This window comes from Mesocricetus auratus, unplaced genomic scaffold (assembly GCF_017639785.1).
Source record: "Mesocricetus auratus isolate SY011 unplaced genomic scaffold, BCM_Maur_2.0 Super-Scaffold_100006, whole genome shotgun sequence".
NCBI classification, from domain to species: domain Eukaryota; kingdom Metazoa; phylum Chordata; class Mammalia; order Rodentia; family Cricetidae; genus Mesocricetus; species Mesocricetus auratus.
In genome coordinates, this window is record NW_024429190.1 from 5,707,412 (window position 1) to 5,724,458 (window position 17,047).

At 43.1% G+C, this 17,047-nt stretch overlaps 1 pseudogene; it reads left to right on the forward strand.

Annotated features, from left to right (window-relative positions):
- The first annotated feature begins 469 nt into the window (after positions 1 to 469).
- The window catches only part of LOC101824472, a 58,267-nt pseudogene continuing 41,689 nt past the window's right edge, over positions 470 to 17,047 (forward strand).

Below are 17,047 nucleotides of genomic sequence, written 5' to 3' on the forward strand. Positions count from 1 at the left end.
ACACACAGAAACCCTGTCTTGAGAAACAAAAACAAAACAACAACAAGAGATCTAAAACCCCAAGAAAGTATCTCAAAACACTAGGACAGTTAAGGACTTTGTGCAGAGTTTCTAAGAGCACAGTACTTAATCCCAAATAAATGACAAAAGAGTGGTGCAACCCAAACAATTCTGTTCAGCAAAGGAAGCCATCAGTAATCTACAGAATGGGATATCTTTGCCAGCTATAAAGCTGCCAGGAAATTAGTAAATCAGTGTGTTAGTAGCAGACCTAGACTCCATATAAAACAGATGAAATATCAACTGAGTCATCCAACTAATAAATATGTTAGTGAATTTGAACAGACAGTCACCCCAGGAAGAAATACAAATGGCTGGTAAACATTTGAGAAAATGTTGAACATGCTTAGTCACCAAGGAAATTCAGTTTAAAATTTTTTTTGAGATCTACATCTTAACTATGGCCAACATGGCTATCAACAAAAATGCAAAGCACAGTGAATTTGACAAGGCTATGGGCAAAGAGAAGTCATCACATGCTCCTGGTGGAAACGTAAAGTACTGTAGTCACTATGGAATTCAGTAGAAAGATTCCTTTAAAAGTAAAATATAGAGCTGTCACATTATTCAGTTTAGCCACTCTTGGGTATATACCGAAGGATCCCAAGCTACTATGTTCTCATATCTGTGTATACTACTATTCACAATAGACAAAATATTGAATCAGCCTAGATGTCTACCAACATGTGAAAGGATAAAAAAATAATGTGCCTAATGTACTTTCACCTTTAAAGAATGAAAGGGGAAGACTTTATCATGGCTATGGGTCTGAAGCATTGTGGTCTTTAACATAGGCATGCTCCTGTGAACAACACACATTCCTCACTGCAGACTTCATTTCTCCTGGCACATTCACTCAGGGATTCCTGCCCTCCCCCCCGCCCTCGCTCTCTTTATGTGTGTGTAACAAAAGAGACTAATGTCAGAATGCACTTCATGGAAACAGATGAAGAGAATGCCTGGGGGAGGAAGGAGGCCATCTAGAAAAGGGGAGGAAGGACTGGGACAGTTGTGGGGCTCAAATAAGAAAAAAGCATAATAAGATATATCAAGTACATGAGCATGTTACCCAAAATTTTCATGCTAGCCAAAATGTTTTTAAAAAAGAAAATAGAAAACATTGTTTTCATTGTACATCACAATGAGTGAGCCATGGTTGACCTAATTGACTACTGATCTTTAGATATTTCCACCATTAAATAATTATCAGATAGTAGCACTGAGACTGTAATTAAATATGAATATATGTAGCAAGTAGTTGGATATGTTCTCCTGATTTTAGGCTATTTACAATGTCAAAATTAATTGACCTATGCTGTCTAAAAATGTCTAATATAACTTACTATATAGAAAATACAATATACATTCATACTAAGAAGATTTTCACATTTTAAATATAGAATGGCATTTGTTTAAAAAAAATAACACCAAAAATTCCCGGTGGTTTTGTTGCCATTCTTGGAAATTGTTTCAACATTTGTCAGCTTTTAGTATTGAATGTTGTTAGCAACTAGATTAGTATGCCTATCACTTAAAGAGGAGACACCTCATTTGGACAAATTTATTGTGTGACTCATTGAAATAAAAGATCAATATACACAGAGCATTTAATCCATAACATATTATTGAAGCATACCTATTAACAAAGGACATAAAAGCACCTTGCTACAAAAGCAACATGTAGATCTAGGGTAAATCAATTCAGTGTTAGCAGTGACTGCTTATGAGATGTTTTATTAAAGTTATTATAGTGGTAACATTTTCACATTCCATGAAAATGGATGAAAATTAGAACTAGTAGATTCAAACTTTTCCTGAGAGGTTATCCTGTCCCAAGTGGTCAGGCCTAAACACATGTACATATGTACATACAAGCAACAGTAAATATGTTCAGTAGGTTGAGTGTATGATATATATATGTGTGTGTGTGTGTGTGTGTGTGTGTGTGTGTGTCTTTTGAAAAATGTCATGGATTTGAGAGAAAGTTGGGGAAGAGAGAGAGTATTGGAGATGGGAGAAAAGGGGTAGAAATGATTTTATATTTTCAAGAGACTTTGTGGCCTTAAAAAAGAAGAACACAGATAGTGGTGGTGGGATAGGACCTGGAAAGGAGGAAATTCTGGGTGAGTATTTTCAAAATGTAGTATATGCATGTGTTATATCTATGTCCAAAGTTTTCTTGGGTAAGAAGGTGGGGTTGGATGAGGGTGAAACAATAGTGCTAGTATGTTAGTTGTTAGAAGTTATGTCCTGGGTCAACCTTTAAGACATTATACTGAGTATGCTTGTTAATTTTATGTCAATTTCACCCAGGCTAGAGTCACTCGAGAGGACGGAATCCTAGTTTAAAAATAAAAAAAAGATGTCTCCAAAGATTGGGCAATAGGGAAGTCTAGAGAGCATTTTCCTAGTTAGTGACTGATGGAGAATGGCACAGCCCATTGTGGGAGATGCCATCCCTGGGATGGTGGCCCTGGTTTGTATAAAAAAAAAAACCAAGTTGAGCAAATCACTGAAGACAAGCTAGTAAGCATCCCTCCACTGCTTCTGCATCAGCTCCTGCCTCCAGGCTCCTGCTCTATTTGAGTTCATATCATGACTTCTCTCAGTGATGGGCTATGCAAAGTGTGAGCCAAACAAACCCTTTCCTCCCCAACTTGTTTTCTGTCATGGTGCTTCATCTCAGCAATGGTAACGCTAACCCAGACAGTAGTTGAAATAAGCCACTCACACAACAACAAATACTGTTTTATTCCACTTATGGTGAAAGACCCCGGCCCAGCACAGGTGGCTGAGGCCTATGGAAAATTCCTTTCCCCCACAGCTCGGCCGAATAGTCATTTTTTTGATCAGAAAGAAGCTCAGCTCAAGGTCTTTACAGCTGAATAGTCATTTCTTTATCAGAAGGGAACTCTGCCCAGGGACACAGGTGTCTATAGCCAGCCCAGAAAGACTGGGCAAGCACAGAGACCTCCTATTGTTCCTCAGATAGGGCCAAGGCCGAGACTTGAGTTCTGAGAGAAACCTTAATTGCCCTCGTTCTGAGCCCTAGCCTCATTTAAATTGCCCAATCAAGGTCCTGTAACTAGGCTTCTTGCTTCTGTACTCCGCTTTTTGCTATAAAAGGACCCCTGAGTCCCCAGCTCGGGGCTCTCAGTTCCCGAGACTGAGATGCCCCGGGTACCCGTGTATTATCAATAAAGCCTCTTGCTGTTGCATCCAAGCTCGTGGTCTCGGTGTTCCTTGGGTTCAGGTCTCCCTCCCGTGAAAGTCCCCCGCTTGGGGTCTTTCATTTGGTGCGTTGGCCGGGAATTGAGACCCCCCCCAGGGACCACCGACCCACTTCTGGGAGGTAAGAATTGTCCGGACTAAATTTCTGTTGTTTCTGTTGTCTGCTGTCTGTCTGTCTATGCCTGTTGTTTTATCGCGCCTGCGTCTGTAATATACAGCTGTATACATCTGTATCTGGTGGCACCGACCGCAGCTCTAGGACACGATCTGCCTCGTCTGTTTGGGGCCCCGTCTGTTTGGGGCAGATGTCCATCTGCCCCGTCTGGAGTTCTTAGGGAACTCGTCTGTTTGGGGCCCCGTCTGTTTGGGGCAGATGTCCATCTGCCCCGTCTGGAGTTCTTAGGGAACTCGTCTGTTTGGGGCCCCGTCTGTTGGGGGCAGATGTCCATCTGCCCCGTCTGGAGTTCTTAGGGAACTCGTCTGTTTGGGGTAGATCTGTATCTGGAGCTGGAGTTCTTAGGAACCGTTTGTTTGGGGTAGATGCCTAGGAATCTGCCCCGTCTGTTTGGGGAAGTCCCACTGGCCGAGGGATTTTCCATCCTGGTAGGGGGCGAGGACGGGAGCACAAGGCCCCCGTCCCCGATCTGAATTTGCTTTTGACTTTCGTCAAAGCCGCGCAGCGAAAATCTGTTTGTTTTTGTTTCTTATCTGTTCGTCCGTCTGAGTGTCGTTTGTCATCGCTCTCGAGATGCTCGTAACCGGACTGTCGATGCGCACAAGAAGCAATGGATCACCTTTTGCTCTTCTGAATGGCCAACTTTTGATGTTGGCTGGCCACGAGATGGCACCTTTAACTCTCAAATTATTTTCCAGGTGAAAGAGAAAGTCATGGATCCTGGACCCCAGGGCCACCCGGACCAAGTATAGTTACCTGGGAAGTGCTGGTCCATGACCCTCCCTCCCCCTCCTCTTCCCTAACCCCCACCGCCGCCGCCGCTGCAGCGGCAGGCACCGCTCGGGCTGCGGCTCATTTCCGGTTTGCGTTCAGCGTCCCAGCCGCTGCGGGAAGGGCGCCCTGAGTGTGACGGCGTGACCGGCGAGGGGAGCTTCATCTACCTCCCTGGTGGTCTAGTGGTTAGGATTCGGTGCTCTCACTGCCGCGGCCCGCGGTGGACTGGGTACGGACAGAGAGCGGCCGCCATGCCCTCACCCCACTCCCCGGCAGACGCTCCGGCCCTTCCGGGCGGCGCCGCCGCCTCAGCCCACTCCGGTCAACCACCCTGCCTCTGGACGGGCCATGATGCCAGTTGCAGTACTGGCCGTTCTCTGCCTCAGATCATTATAACTGGAAAAGTAATAACCCCTCCTTTTCAGCAGACCCCGTGAGACTGACTGATCTATTAGAATCGGTTCTCACTACAGCGGATCCTTCTTGAAGCCCGGAAAAATTGTTCCTGGGGCAAATGGACAACCTACGCAGCTTCCAAATGAAATTGATGCTGCCCAGACTGGGACTTCACCACTGAGGCAGGTAGGACCCATCTATGTCTTTAATGCCAGTTGCTTGTAGCGAGTCTCCGAGAGACGGATAAGCAATCTATAAATTTGGCCCAGGTAAGACAGATAGTTCAGAAGGCAGAGGAATCGCCAGCCGCATTTTTTGAAAGACTTAAGGAAGCTTACAGAATGTATACCCCATATGACAGGGGTATACACTACCAGATGTATTGAGGGAGACAGAACGCATTTTTTAATGAAAAGAGAAGCTCAGAGAGAGAGAGAGAAAAGATGGAAACAGAATGTCAGAGACAGGATAGCAAGGGACGAGAAACGTAACAGAGAAATGACTAAACTGTTGGCCACAGTAGTCGCAGAGACAGGATAGGTAGAGAGAGGGACAAAGGGGGCCTCACTTAGAAAGAAGGACCTTTCAGAGACCCAAACCCCCTGCCGGTCCCCCTGGAACACTCCCCTGTTGCCAGTCAAGAAGCCAGGAACCAATGACTATAGGCCGGTCCAGGACCTCCGGGAAGTCAATAAGCGGGTTGAGGACATACACCCCATGGTCCCCAATCCCTATAACCTCCTGAGTGGACTGCCACCTGACTATGTTTGATACTCAGTCCTGGATTTAAAGGATGCCTTCTTCTGCCTGCGGTTACACAAAGACAGTCAGCCACTGTTTGCCTTTGAATGGCAGGATGCAGACCTGGGAATCTTGGGACAACTTTGACTGGGGGGAGAGCCAGGAGAAAGCCTTCATGGACATCAAGAAGGCTCTGCTCAGCTCCCCAGCTCTGGGGTTACCTGATCTGACTGAACCCTTTGACAAATTGACGTTGGGGCAGCCTTTGACTATCTATGCTCAGGCAGCCACCGGGCCGCTGGCTCACCAATGCCAGGATGACCCATTACCAGACTCTGTTGCTGGACAAGGACCGAATTCACTCCGGGGCTCCGGTGACCCTGAACCCCGCCTCGCTACTTCCCCATCCGGGGGAAGCAGAGACTCATGACTGCTTGCAGGTCCTAGCTGAGGTCCATGGGACGAGAGCTGACCTCACGGATCAACCCCTTCCCAACCCTGACCTTGTCTGGTTCACGGACGGAAGCAGCTTTGTACATCAAGGGGAGCGGAAGGCCGGTGCTGCAGTGACAACTGAGTCAGAAACAATTTGGGCCGAGGCCCTGCCGCCAGGAACATCGGCTCAACGAGCAGAACTGATTGCCTTGACACAGGCCCTGAGACTGGCAGAAGGAAAATGAGAGAACTATTAGCCCAGGAAGAAAATACCCGCCACCTGTTGGGAAAATACTAAAGCAAGTGACTGAGCGATGTGACGCCTGCGCCCACGTAAATGCGACCAGGCTAAAGCTACCCATGGGGACCCGAGCTCGGGGGCACCGGCCTGGGGTGCACTGGGAAATAGATTTCACAGACCTCCTGGTTTTTGTTAACACCTTCTCGGGATGGACTGAAGCCTACCCCACCAAGCATGAGACAACAAAGGTGGTCACCAAGAAACTTCTTGAAGAAATCTTCCCCCGTTACGGAATGCCACAGGTATTGGGGACAGACAACGGGCCTGCCTTTGTTTCTCAGGTAAGTCAGTCTGTGGCCACCTTGTTGGGGATTAATTGGAGATTGCATTGTGCTTACTGACCCCAAAGCTCAGGACAGGTAGAACAAATGAATAGAACCATTAAGGAGACTATAACTAAATTATCGCTGGCAGCTGGCACTAAAGACTGGGTCCTCTTGCTCCCCCTTGCCCTCTATTGTGCCCGGAATACACCGGGCCCCCATGGTCTCACCCCTTTTGAGATGTTATATGGAACCACCATTCCCTTTGTTCAGTTCTTTGACCAAGACATTTCTGATTATGCCAATTCCTCCTCTCTTCAAGCTCACCTGCAGGCACTCCAGCTGGTTCAGCAGGAAGTCTGGAAGCCTCTGGCCCAAGCCTACCGAGACCAGAGGAGACACCCTATTGTCCCCCCCACTCCTATTACGTGGGAGACAGCGTTTGGGTCCGGCGCCACCAGGCTAAGAACCTTGAACCTCGCTGGAAGGGACCATACACGGTCCTGTTGACCACCCCTACTGCTCTCAAGGTGGACGGGATTGCTGCTTGGATACATGCCTGGCACGTAAAAGCTGCCTTCCCTGAGGATCCGGACCCAGGATGGAAAGCTCAACGCACTCAAAATCCTTTAAAAATAAAACGTACCCGCTCCTCTCCTTCCTGCTAATAGCCCTCCTCATAAAATCAAACACTGGTGTGGTCTCCAGTCCCCATGCCGTTTATAAATTAACCTGGGAGGTCCTCTCCCAGATGGGGGAGGTCATTTATGCTGTCACGGAACCACATGCACTTGGGACATGGTGGCCTACTCTGTGGCCTGAATTTTATGATTTAGTAGCAGGGTTGGACACTTGGGACATTCCTCATTGCCACCCAAAGGTATGTGCCAGTGGCTCCCACTTTTACAGACGTCGACGTGCACTCATGGACTCCAGAGAAACCACCCCCGGGTATGTTGATCAAAGAGCCAGAGAGCAGCTAAGTTCAAAGGACTTCTATGTTTGCCCCCGAGATGGGCGTGCCTGGCAACAGGCCCAGAAATGTGGGGGATATGACTACTTTTTCTGTGCAGCTTGGGGGTGCAAGACTACAGGGGATGCATATTGGAGGCCGTCCTCATCCTGGGATAAAATACAAGTACGCAGAGGCTGGGACAAAGGACAATCTGGAATGATAGGTATGCCTCTTGCCATTTCCTTCACTGTGCAGGGAAAGCAAGCCCCGGACTGGCAGACTGGGTATGCTTGGGGTTTGCGTTGGTATCTATATGGGCCAGACAGGGGAGTAATCTTTACAATCAGATGTAAGGTGGCTCCGGTTAATCCACAGGCCATAGGCCCTAACCAGGTCCTTGCTGATCAAAAGCGGCCTAGCCTACTCATGCCCAAGGCTGATACCAGGCCCCTGACCCTGCCTAGAACCACAGCCGCCCCCGCGCACAACTTCTCCCCAGGAAGCACTCCCAACCCCCCCCTCGGGTCCCCCCCCTTAAAGGCACGGGAAATAGAATATTAGCCCTGATCCAAGGGACATATGCCACTCTGAATTTAACTCGCCCAGATAAGACTAAGGAATGCAGGCTTTGTCTGACTCCGCAACCTCCCTATTATGAAGGCTTAGCGGTTGTGGGCGAATATACAAATCAGGCCACAGCCGAGGCTCTTTGTGGGACAGCCATGCAACATAAATTAACCATCTCAGAAGTGTCTGGAAAGGGGCTATGTATAGGTAACGTCCCCCGCCACGCATCAAGGACTATGCAATGCTACTGAGCCTTTGCCCCAAAGTGGCCACTACTTGATAGCCCCCAATGGGACATATTGGGCATGCAACATTGGATTAACCCCTTGTGTCTCCACCACGGTACTAGATGCCACCATTGACTATTGTGTTCTGATTGAATTATGGCCTAAGGTAATTTACCACCCCTCTGACTATGACTTGATAAGAACTGGCCGCAGTGAGAGGGAACCTATCTCCATCACTACTGCCATCCTACTAGGAGGATTAACCAGGGGAGGCATAGCAGCAGGAATAGGAACCGGTACAGCCGCACTGCAGGAAACTAAACAGTTCCAACTCCTACAACAAGTAATGCGTGCAGATATTCGGTCGTTAGAGGAATCTGTCGCTGCCCTGGAGAAGTCTCTGTCCTCCCTGGCAGAAGTAGCCCTCCAAAACAGAAGGGGACTAGACCTCTTATTTTTACAGCAGGGGGGAATTTGTGCGGCCCTTAAAGAAGAATGCTGCTTTTACGCAGACCATACCGGAGTGGTAAGAGATAACCTGGCTAAAATAAAAGAAAGACGCCAAAAGTACCACCAATTAATTGAGTCCCAACAGGGATGGTTTCAGAATTGGTATAACAGGTCCCCTTGGTATTCAACTCTCATATCCACCATTATGGGACCCCTGATCATTATATTGCTGATTCTGATGTTTGGGCCATGCATCTTAAACAGATTAATCCAGTTTATAAAGGAAAGGTTATCAATTGTACAATCACTGGTTTTGACTCAACAATACCAGCAGCTAAAGCAAAGGGATTTCGAGATGGCAGAAACCTCTGAATGAAAGATTTCATTCAGTTACAAGAGCAATGGGGGAATGAAAGACCCCGGCCCAGCACAGGTGGCTGAGGCCTATGGAAAATTCCTTTCCCCCACAGCTCGGCCGAATAGTCATTTTTTTGATCAGAAAGAAGCTCAGCTCAAGGTCTTTACAGCTGAATAGTCATTTCTTTATCAGAAGGGAACTCTGCCCAGGGACACAGGTGTCTATAGCCAGCCCAGAAAGACTGGGCAAGCACAGAGACCTCCTATTGTTCCTCAGATAGGGCCAAGGCCGAGACTTGAGTTCTGAGAGAAACCTTAATTGCCCTCGTTCTGAGCCCTAGCCTCATTTAAATTGCCCAATCAAGGTCCTGTAACTAGGCTTCTTGCTTCTGTACTCCGCTTTTTGCTATAAAAGGACCCCTGAGTCCCCAGCTCGGGGCTCTCAGTTCCCGAGACTGAGATGCCCCGGGTACCCGTGTATTATCAATAAAGCCTCTTGCTGTTGCATCCAAGCTCATGGTCTCGGTGTTCCTTGGGTTCGGGTCTCCCTCCCGTGAAAGTCCCCCGCTTGGGGTCTTTCAATGGGTAGTACCTATAGTAGTCAAACTTATAGAAACAGAAATCAGAAGGACAGCTGGAAGGTGAGGGAGGGAGCAATAGAGAGTTGGTGCTTAATAGGGAGTGAGTTTCAGTCTGAGGAATTGAAAAGTTCTATAGACAGAATGTGATAAAGTTTACGCCTGCATGTAACAGTGTACACCATATTCATCGCAGCTGTGGGCAGCTAAAATGGCCAGTTTTCCTTTATGGTGTGATCATCACCACCAGAGAATAATAACCCTATTCCTGGTCAAATTTAGTGACTGGAAACAATAGATTCAGAACAGCCTGCTAGGTGTTCTCACCTCTCTGGGATATCTACGCTCTGTTTACTAGATCACCATGTCAAGATCACAATTACAATCTCTGCAATGCCCAGCAAGGCGTCTCTTCCTGAATGAACTGTTTGTTTGTTGCTCATTGAGTATTTTAAGTGGAAAAAATTATTTCGCTTCCTCTCTTCAGCAATGTCTGATTGCTAGTTCTTTTCCATTATGAGTTTGTTACCAGTATGAATATTAAATACTAGAGATGCTGGAATGCATTACAGATGGGCAGAAGAGGTCCACGTAAAATAACATTAACTGACAAATGAAAATCAAAATGGCTTTGAGCTTCAGAACCCATCACCAGAGGAAACCACTTAAACAAAGCCATTTTTTTATCTCAAGTAGCTATTGATGTTTGAGAAGAATGAGAAGCCAACCTGGGTGAGTATCCAGAAACTTCTGTAGGCTTCTGTCAGCCTCCTTGTACAGCATTTTCCTTTCTCACTCACCGAATGCCCCGTGCATATTCATTTGAGGTACTGTAGAATAAAGCCTGCCACACACGTGCTTTATCACTTACCAAGATGAGACACGGGAGAAATGATAATATACTTTTTGTCCTCAGAAATCATTTAAGGCTGTTCTCTTTCGCTATCGTGGAGCTTCCATATCCCTGGGAAAACGATAAGCGTGGATTTCTAAACTGTCAGAGAAATGAAAGATGACCTGCCTAATGATACAGAAATCCCTTTTATCTTTGCAGTTTGGTTCAAAGTCTTAGAGGAGGTTTTTATATTGCAAGCAGAATAGGCAGCCTGGCGGTACTCTGATCCTGTGATCGGTGGAGACTAGGGCCATGAAAATACCGTTTAAGCCCGGAGAGCCTCAGCTGGCTGAGCTCAGCCAGACCGCGCCAAGGGTGTGAGAACACAGCACATCTATTGAGCGATGAACCACACATGAACGTTTTTCTGGGTGACTTAATTTATGTGTTCGACCTTCCGTTGTCTGCCCTGGCCCCGTCACCCAGCTCCTGCATTACCCATCACATACTATGGGTAAACTTCTTAAAGGAGGACAGACTCAGGATGGGGTGGGACTCGGACCAAGGGAGCAGCTTTCTGCTACTCTCACAGCTTAGAAAAGTAAGTAAACTAAGCCAAGCGCAAGAGAGATGTGATGTGGGGTGGATATTTGAGGTAGCTGGTGGTGTGTGTCCCGTACTTGGGGACATGTCTGCTGACCTGTTTGTTTGTCCTGGGGAGATTGCCTTAGTACCAACAAGCCAGGAAGCAAAGTCAGGAAAGGACTCCAGCTTCTTGCCTACTTCCCTCCAACCTCTCTGCCCTGTGATTTTTGCATTATCTGGGACTCCCTTGTCTATATATTCCCACTATACTAGGTTCACACCTATTTTCGGGAATTCCCCTCCAGTTATATAGATCAAAAATACCTGAAAAAAAAAGAGAAAAGAAACAATAAAACAAAAAAAAATGGACATGAGGGATAGAGAAAGGAGAAATAGCTGCAAATTACACTCACTGTGAATATTATAAATTAAGCTGTGGCATTTTCTTTCCTTGGCATTCTTAGAAGAATTCAAACTGTTGTACCACAGTCCTGAGAAAATTCTAGAAAATCACATCACTTAGAGTTTGACAGGTTTTTTTCCTGTCTTATCTTGATTTCTAATTTTTCTACAGGCACTTTCAGATGCCAAGAGCATTTTTTCTTGGATATGTCCTTTTTTAATCACCCACTTCACTGGGTAAATATTCTTGTTCCTCTTAAGAATGTCCCTCTGTACTACCTCAGTTGTATCTGTGAGGAAGCCATAGAAGTTTGTGAAATGCATGAAACATGCAACACTATTTTCAAATCACATTTCATTTATAGTAATATGACAGTTTTAAAATTGTTTAATAGTATTTTATATTACAAAAATTAAAGTATTAAAATAATTTCAATATTCCTTTTCCCCTAAAACTTCACGATTTTTGTCTTCTAAAAAATAACAACTAAATTTACTCTATGTATACTTAAAATATGACAAGACTGAAGTAGATGAATCAAAACAGTCCATTCCCTTACTGCTTCGATTTTTCATAGAGAAATCTGTATAACTGTAGCATGCCCATTGAGCATCAATACAGGTCCCCAAGCACCTGACTACATGGCTCAGCCGGATATGTTTCATAATTGTTTCATTAAGGGAGCAGTAGTTACCCTGAACTTGACATCTGCCCTCATCTGTGAGATGAAGACTTAATACAGTCCATTTTTTCACATTGGTAGCCAAATTCGCTGGTCATAATCCATGTTTAAGATATATAAATATGTATATTAGTTTCTTCAACTTACAATAATAACTTTAATATGATGCCTAATTCTGGACCACTTTAAGACCATTAAAAAACTTCAACAAAAGCATATTTTGCCAGGGAAGCTTGGATTGATGCTTACTTTCTAGATTCAGGGTGTTTACATCTAGTGCTGCTTCCTGTTCTTTTTTTAGAATAACAAAAGTGGAATTTTATCAAATGCCTATAGGATGTATTTAAATGATGTGTTTATCCTCTCATTGGTTAGTTGAACTATGAGAAGATATTTTGCTGTCATATTCTAAAACAATGTGTGTATAAAATAAGATATGGTTTTTTAAATAACAGAATGATGACTTATAAAAATTGGTCTCTATAAACCATCATAATTGCATTTCTATGCCCTAAAATTGCTATCATTGTGGCTGCTTTACAAACCCCTTAAATTTTGAAGTATTTCATATATTGTTTCTTATAGCTTTTTCTGTTATGGTAATATAAATAAATAAACACATAAATAAATGGAGACTTATCCTTACATATGGATTCACAGACTTACCTAGGCTTGTTTTTAGTCAGCTTTTTAAACTTAAATTATCCAATTTCTCTTTAAGTATGTTTTGCTTCTGGGCATCCATATACTAGCCTAGAATATCTGGCAGACTTTTCAGTGAATCAGGAAAATTGAAGGACTCTTCTCCCTTTTATTGGCAAATTTCATCAGTCATTTTCTTCTCTGTCCTGCAAAGTATCTGGTAGACTCTTCTGTGAAGTGGGAATTTTGAATGACTGTATTGTCTTGTTTTGGAAAGTTCAGCAGTCTCTTATAAATGGGTCCTGCACATTAAGTTTATAAATCCTACAGTCAGCAGTCAAGACAAAGCAATTTCTTGCTCAAATGACTAACCTTGCCACAGTGAAAGCAAGCTCCATATGGAGTTTCTCCTATGTCCATCATCCTTTTATGAAGTAAATTGGTGTTGCCAGAAGCAGATGTGTCTTATTGTCATAAAAATCCTTAGATCATTAAACATCTTAAATACCATATTCTGTAGGTCTCTGAAGTGTTTGAAAATCATCTATCTGCCTAAAATATGCCTGTTTATCCTTGAAAACATAACTAATGTGACTACAAGTTTGATTATTATAGATTAACTTCTAATCTCATTTCTTAAATATACATTGCATTTTAAAATAAGCAGCATAAGCACAATATTCCAAGCAAGACTAGAAACATATATGCTACATAACAAAAATAATTTTAAATTTGTATCAATATGTCAAAATGCATGCCAATAAAAATATCTGAGGTTAATAGTTGCCTTTCTATCCTATATTCCCATATTTCCCGAAATGCTAACAAGAACCCATAACCCAGCAGAAAATCAACAATCACCCACTCCCTCCTGGGAATGGGGCATCACTTTCTCTAGGATGTTTTCTCTTGTCTGTGGTCAAAGGCGTATTTAGGGGTTCCTGAGAAAACTGAGATAAAGGCCAAGCCCTGAGAAGACCAGCTTGTTGATGTATATCACTGTCAAGATTCAGGAGGTTTTCCCCCGTCACACCGGATGCTTCCATATTAACCTGGAATGAATCCATAGCCTTTGGTTTCCTGAGGAAACAATAGCATAACGTCTTCCCCTATATAACATTTTTTTACTTCTTTTTTAAAGTTAAGGTATCCCTATGTATGTATATTCAATTTAGCAGTCATGTTCACAATCCCCTGCCATAGCTTCTCCAGTGCCTTACAGACATTAGCCACTGTACCTGGTTTTACTCTTTTTATTCAATGTTTCTAACAAGGCTTGTTTTCATATATTATTTGCTGTTCATTCCACATCAATTTCTTTATTAACTTTTATTCATCTCTTCATGATCTGCATTGTATTCCTGATCCTTTTTATATGCATATCTTTACTAGTAAACATCTATTTCATTGCTTTCCCAATTAGCCTGGTGATTCTAAGCACTTCATTTGTCCCTTCTGACATTTCTCATATTTTATAACATTAATGACACATGACAAAACCTTTTGCCCTGGGTAAGTATCATGGCTTTCAGGCCTTAATTCGTTCATGCAGTTCTGATGTAACTCTGCAGTGGAAGACTCTGGCTCCTTCTGAAGACATTGTGTCACATTATTTATATTTTACCTGTGAGAGCATTTAATATTGAATTTTGTTTTTGCCAGATGTATTTTTCCTGTCTGTCTAATATGTCTGATTACTGACAATTTGGCAATAGTTTGTCTTGAAGTTTTATGGGCAAAGCATTTGCTATGGACGTTAGTGTTAAGACTGGGAAGGGGCCTGTACTCTTAGAGGTCTTCATAGGATGTCTTTTCCTCTCTCCAAGAGTGGAGGACAAAAATGTCAGCCTTATGCTGTCATCAGGAAACAAGCCCTCTTCCATGTGAAATACGTTCAAGCCTCACACTCTTATCATGAAGCTGTCCTTCCTCCACTCCAAATGGAGGAACAAGGACTTCAACATATGATGTGCTTACCTGAATCTCATAAGGAAATTCATAAATATGTAAATTTACAGACAAAGAGAAGAAATGTCTGAGCAGGTTTCCAATCGTGCAGACATTACAAACAACAAATGATGAACAGGACCGTGTGAAACTAAAACACATCTGCACGGCAAAGGACAACATCATGCAAGTTATGAGAGAGTTTTCAGAATGGGAAAATAATCTTTATCAGCTATGCATCTGACAATGGCTTGGTGTGTAGAATATACAAAGAATTCAAACTGAGTGTCAAGAAAACAAACAACACTATTAAAAATAGAGCATGGAACTAGACAGAATTCTCAAAAGCTAAAATACAAATGGATGAGAATTTTTTTGTTTTAAATTAACATCCTTAGCCACTAGGGAAATGCCAATTAAAACTACTTTGATATTTCATCTTACTTCAGGCAGAATGGCTAAGACCACAAAAGTCAAATGGCAACAGATGTTGGTGTAGATGTGGCGAATACTTTATCACCACTGGGAATGCAGACTGGTACAACTACAATGAAAATTATTAGAGTTTCCTCAAATAGAACTATCATAGGATTCATCTGACCACTCTTGGGCATATACCCAAGGATTCCATATCCTCCTAAAGCAATTAACTGCTCATCTATGTTCACTGCTGACTTACCATAGCCAGGAAATGAAACATCATAAGTGAACACCAACTAAAGAATAGTTAGTGAAATTGTGGGTACATTTATACAATGAAATATTATTTAGCTGTTGAGAACATGAAATTATGAACATTGAAAGTCAATGTATATAGGTATGGGGGTATTTGAATGAAAATGGCTCCCAGAGACTCTTATGTTTGACTGTCTAAGACTACCCAGATACATACAATGTGGTTAAATGGAGTTACCATGTAAGAGAGTGAACAACATCCTTATGAGGCACTACAAATTAACAAGTGAAAAGCCCAATGCCAGGAACAGGTTACCTCTTTCTGAGTTCCTGGCTGAGAGGATCACACAGACCTCTAAAACATTACAGATTATAACCATTACTCTTGGTTAGCCTCCAGAATTTGATGGGAAGACAGTACTGCTGAAGATATAACATGATTTAGTTATCAAATATGGATGTATTCTTCTGGTGCTGACCTGGAAGCCTCATCCTTAACTGGCCCGCTTTCATCGTGCTGGAATGTGGTATGTGTATTACTGGAGGAGAACAACAATCATCTGTCTTACCCAGCAGCGAACTCTGTGAACTACAATAATCACTGGCTAGATAAGTATGACACAAAGTCATGGGAATAACTAAACACTTTCTGGTGGATTTAGGGCCCACTCCACAAGATGAAACTCATACTTGTCATTATCAGGGCCAAGCACACATGCTACACAGATCATAGACCCTAGGGAAGAACTTGCCACTATTATTTTGCTAAATGGATATAGCACTAAATTACTGTTGATTTCTTGTTATGCCCATAGATTATCAATTTTCAACCCTGCCATGAAAGATGCACAACCTCTTCTGCAGTTAGTGGTGATTACCACAAACACCGAGATGAATGACTGGTCAAATGCATGGGATAACAAACCAATACTGATGAATGCTCAGTCCTAACTGGGTCATGGTGATCTATATTATACCCTCCTCAAAAGACTTAGGAATCACTGTGAGAGGGGAGACAAGGAGATTAGGAGAGGCAGAAGTAGTAGGTAATAACAAAGTCTTCTAGACATACTAGGGCAATGGCACATGTGAGTGACAGCAGTTGTGACAGCTTACATAAGACTTGAGCAAAGTAAACCTGACAAAACCCATCATGGACAGGGGAGTTGGCACATAGTCTGCTCCTAACTAAAGAGCTATGGGCAACTGACAGCAGTTGAGAGGCAGAGAAAGGGATAGAGCATGCCAAGTATCTTCTTTACCCTAGTTTCCAGTAGTCCTTCCCAGAGGCAACCACTATTCTCAGTTTCTTAATTATCACTGTGGAGATGTTCTATTGGAATGCAAATATGTATATTAATGCATCCTTTTGCTTTATAAAGCTGGGATACAATTTATATGTACTTCTGCATTGTGTCTTTTCTGTGTAGAGGAATTTATAATTTCTGCATATCTCAGGAGTAACAACAATCATTTTCAAAGTCTGCACAGTATTCTATTGTATGAATATACAAATAATACTCTAGCTACATTCTACTGATGGACTTTACATTTTTCTAGCTTTATGTTCTCATTAACTATGAGGTAATGAAAATTATTACATGAGTTTACACAGACATATAAGTAGTTTCTAAGGATAAATTTTTATTAGTAGAATAGCAGATTTTATATAGTCTCAAATTTTGAAATGCATTAAGGAATTTCTCCTCAAAGATAATGCCAGTCAGAATATTCAGCATATGTGTATACTGTCTCACTTATACCTTCA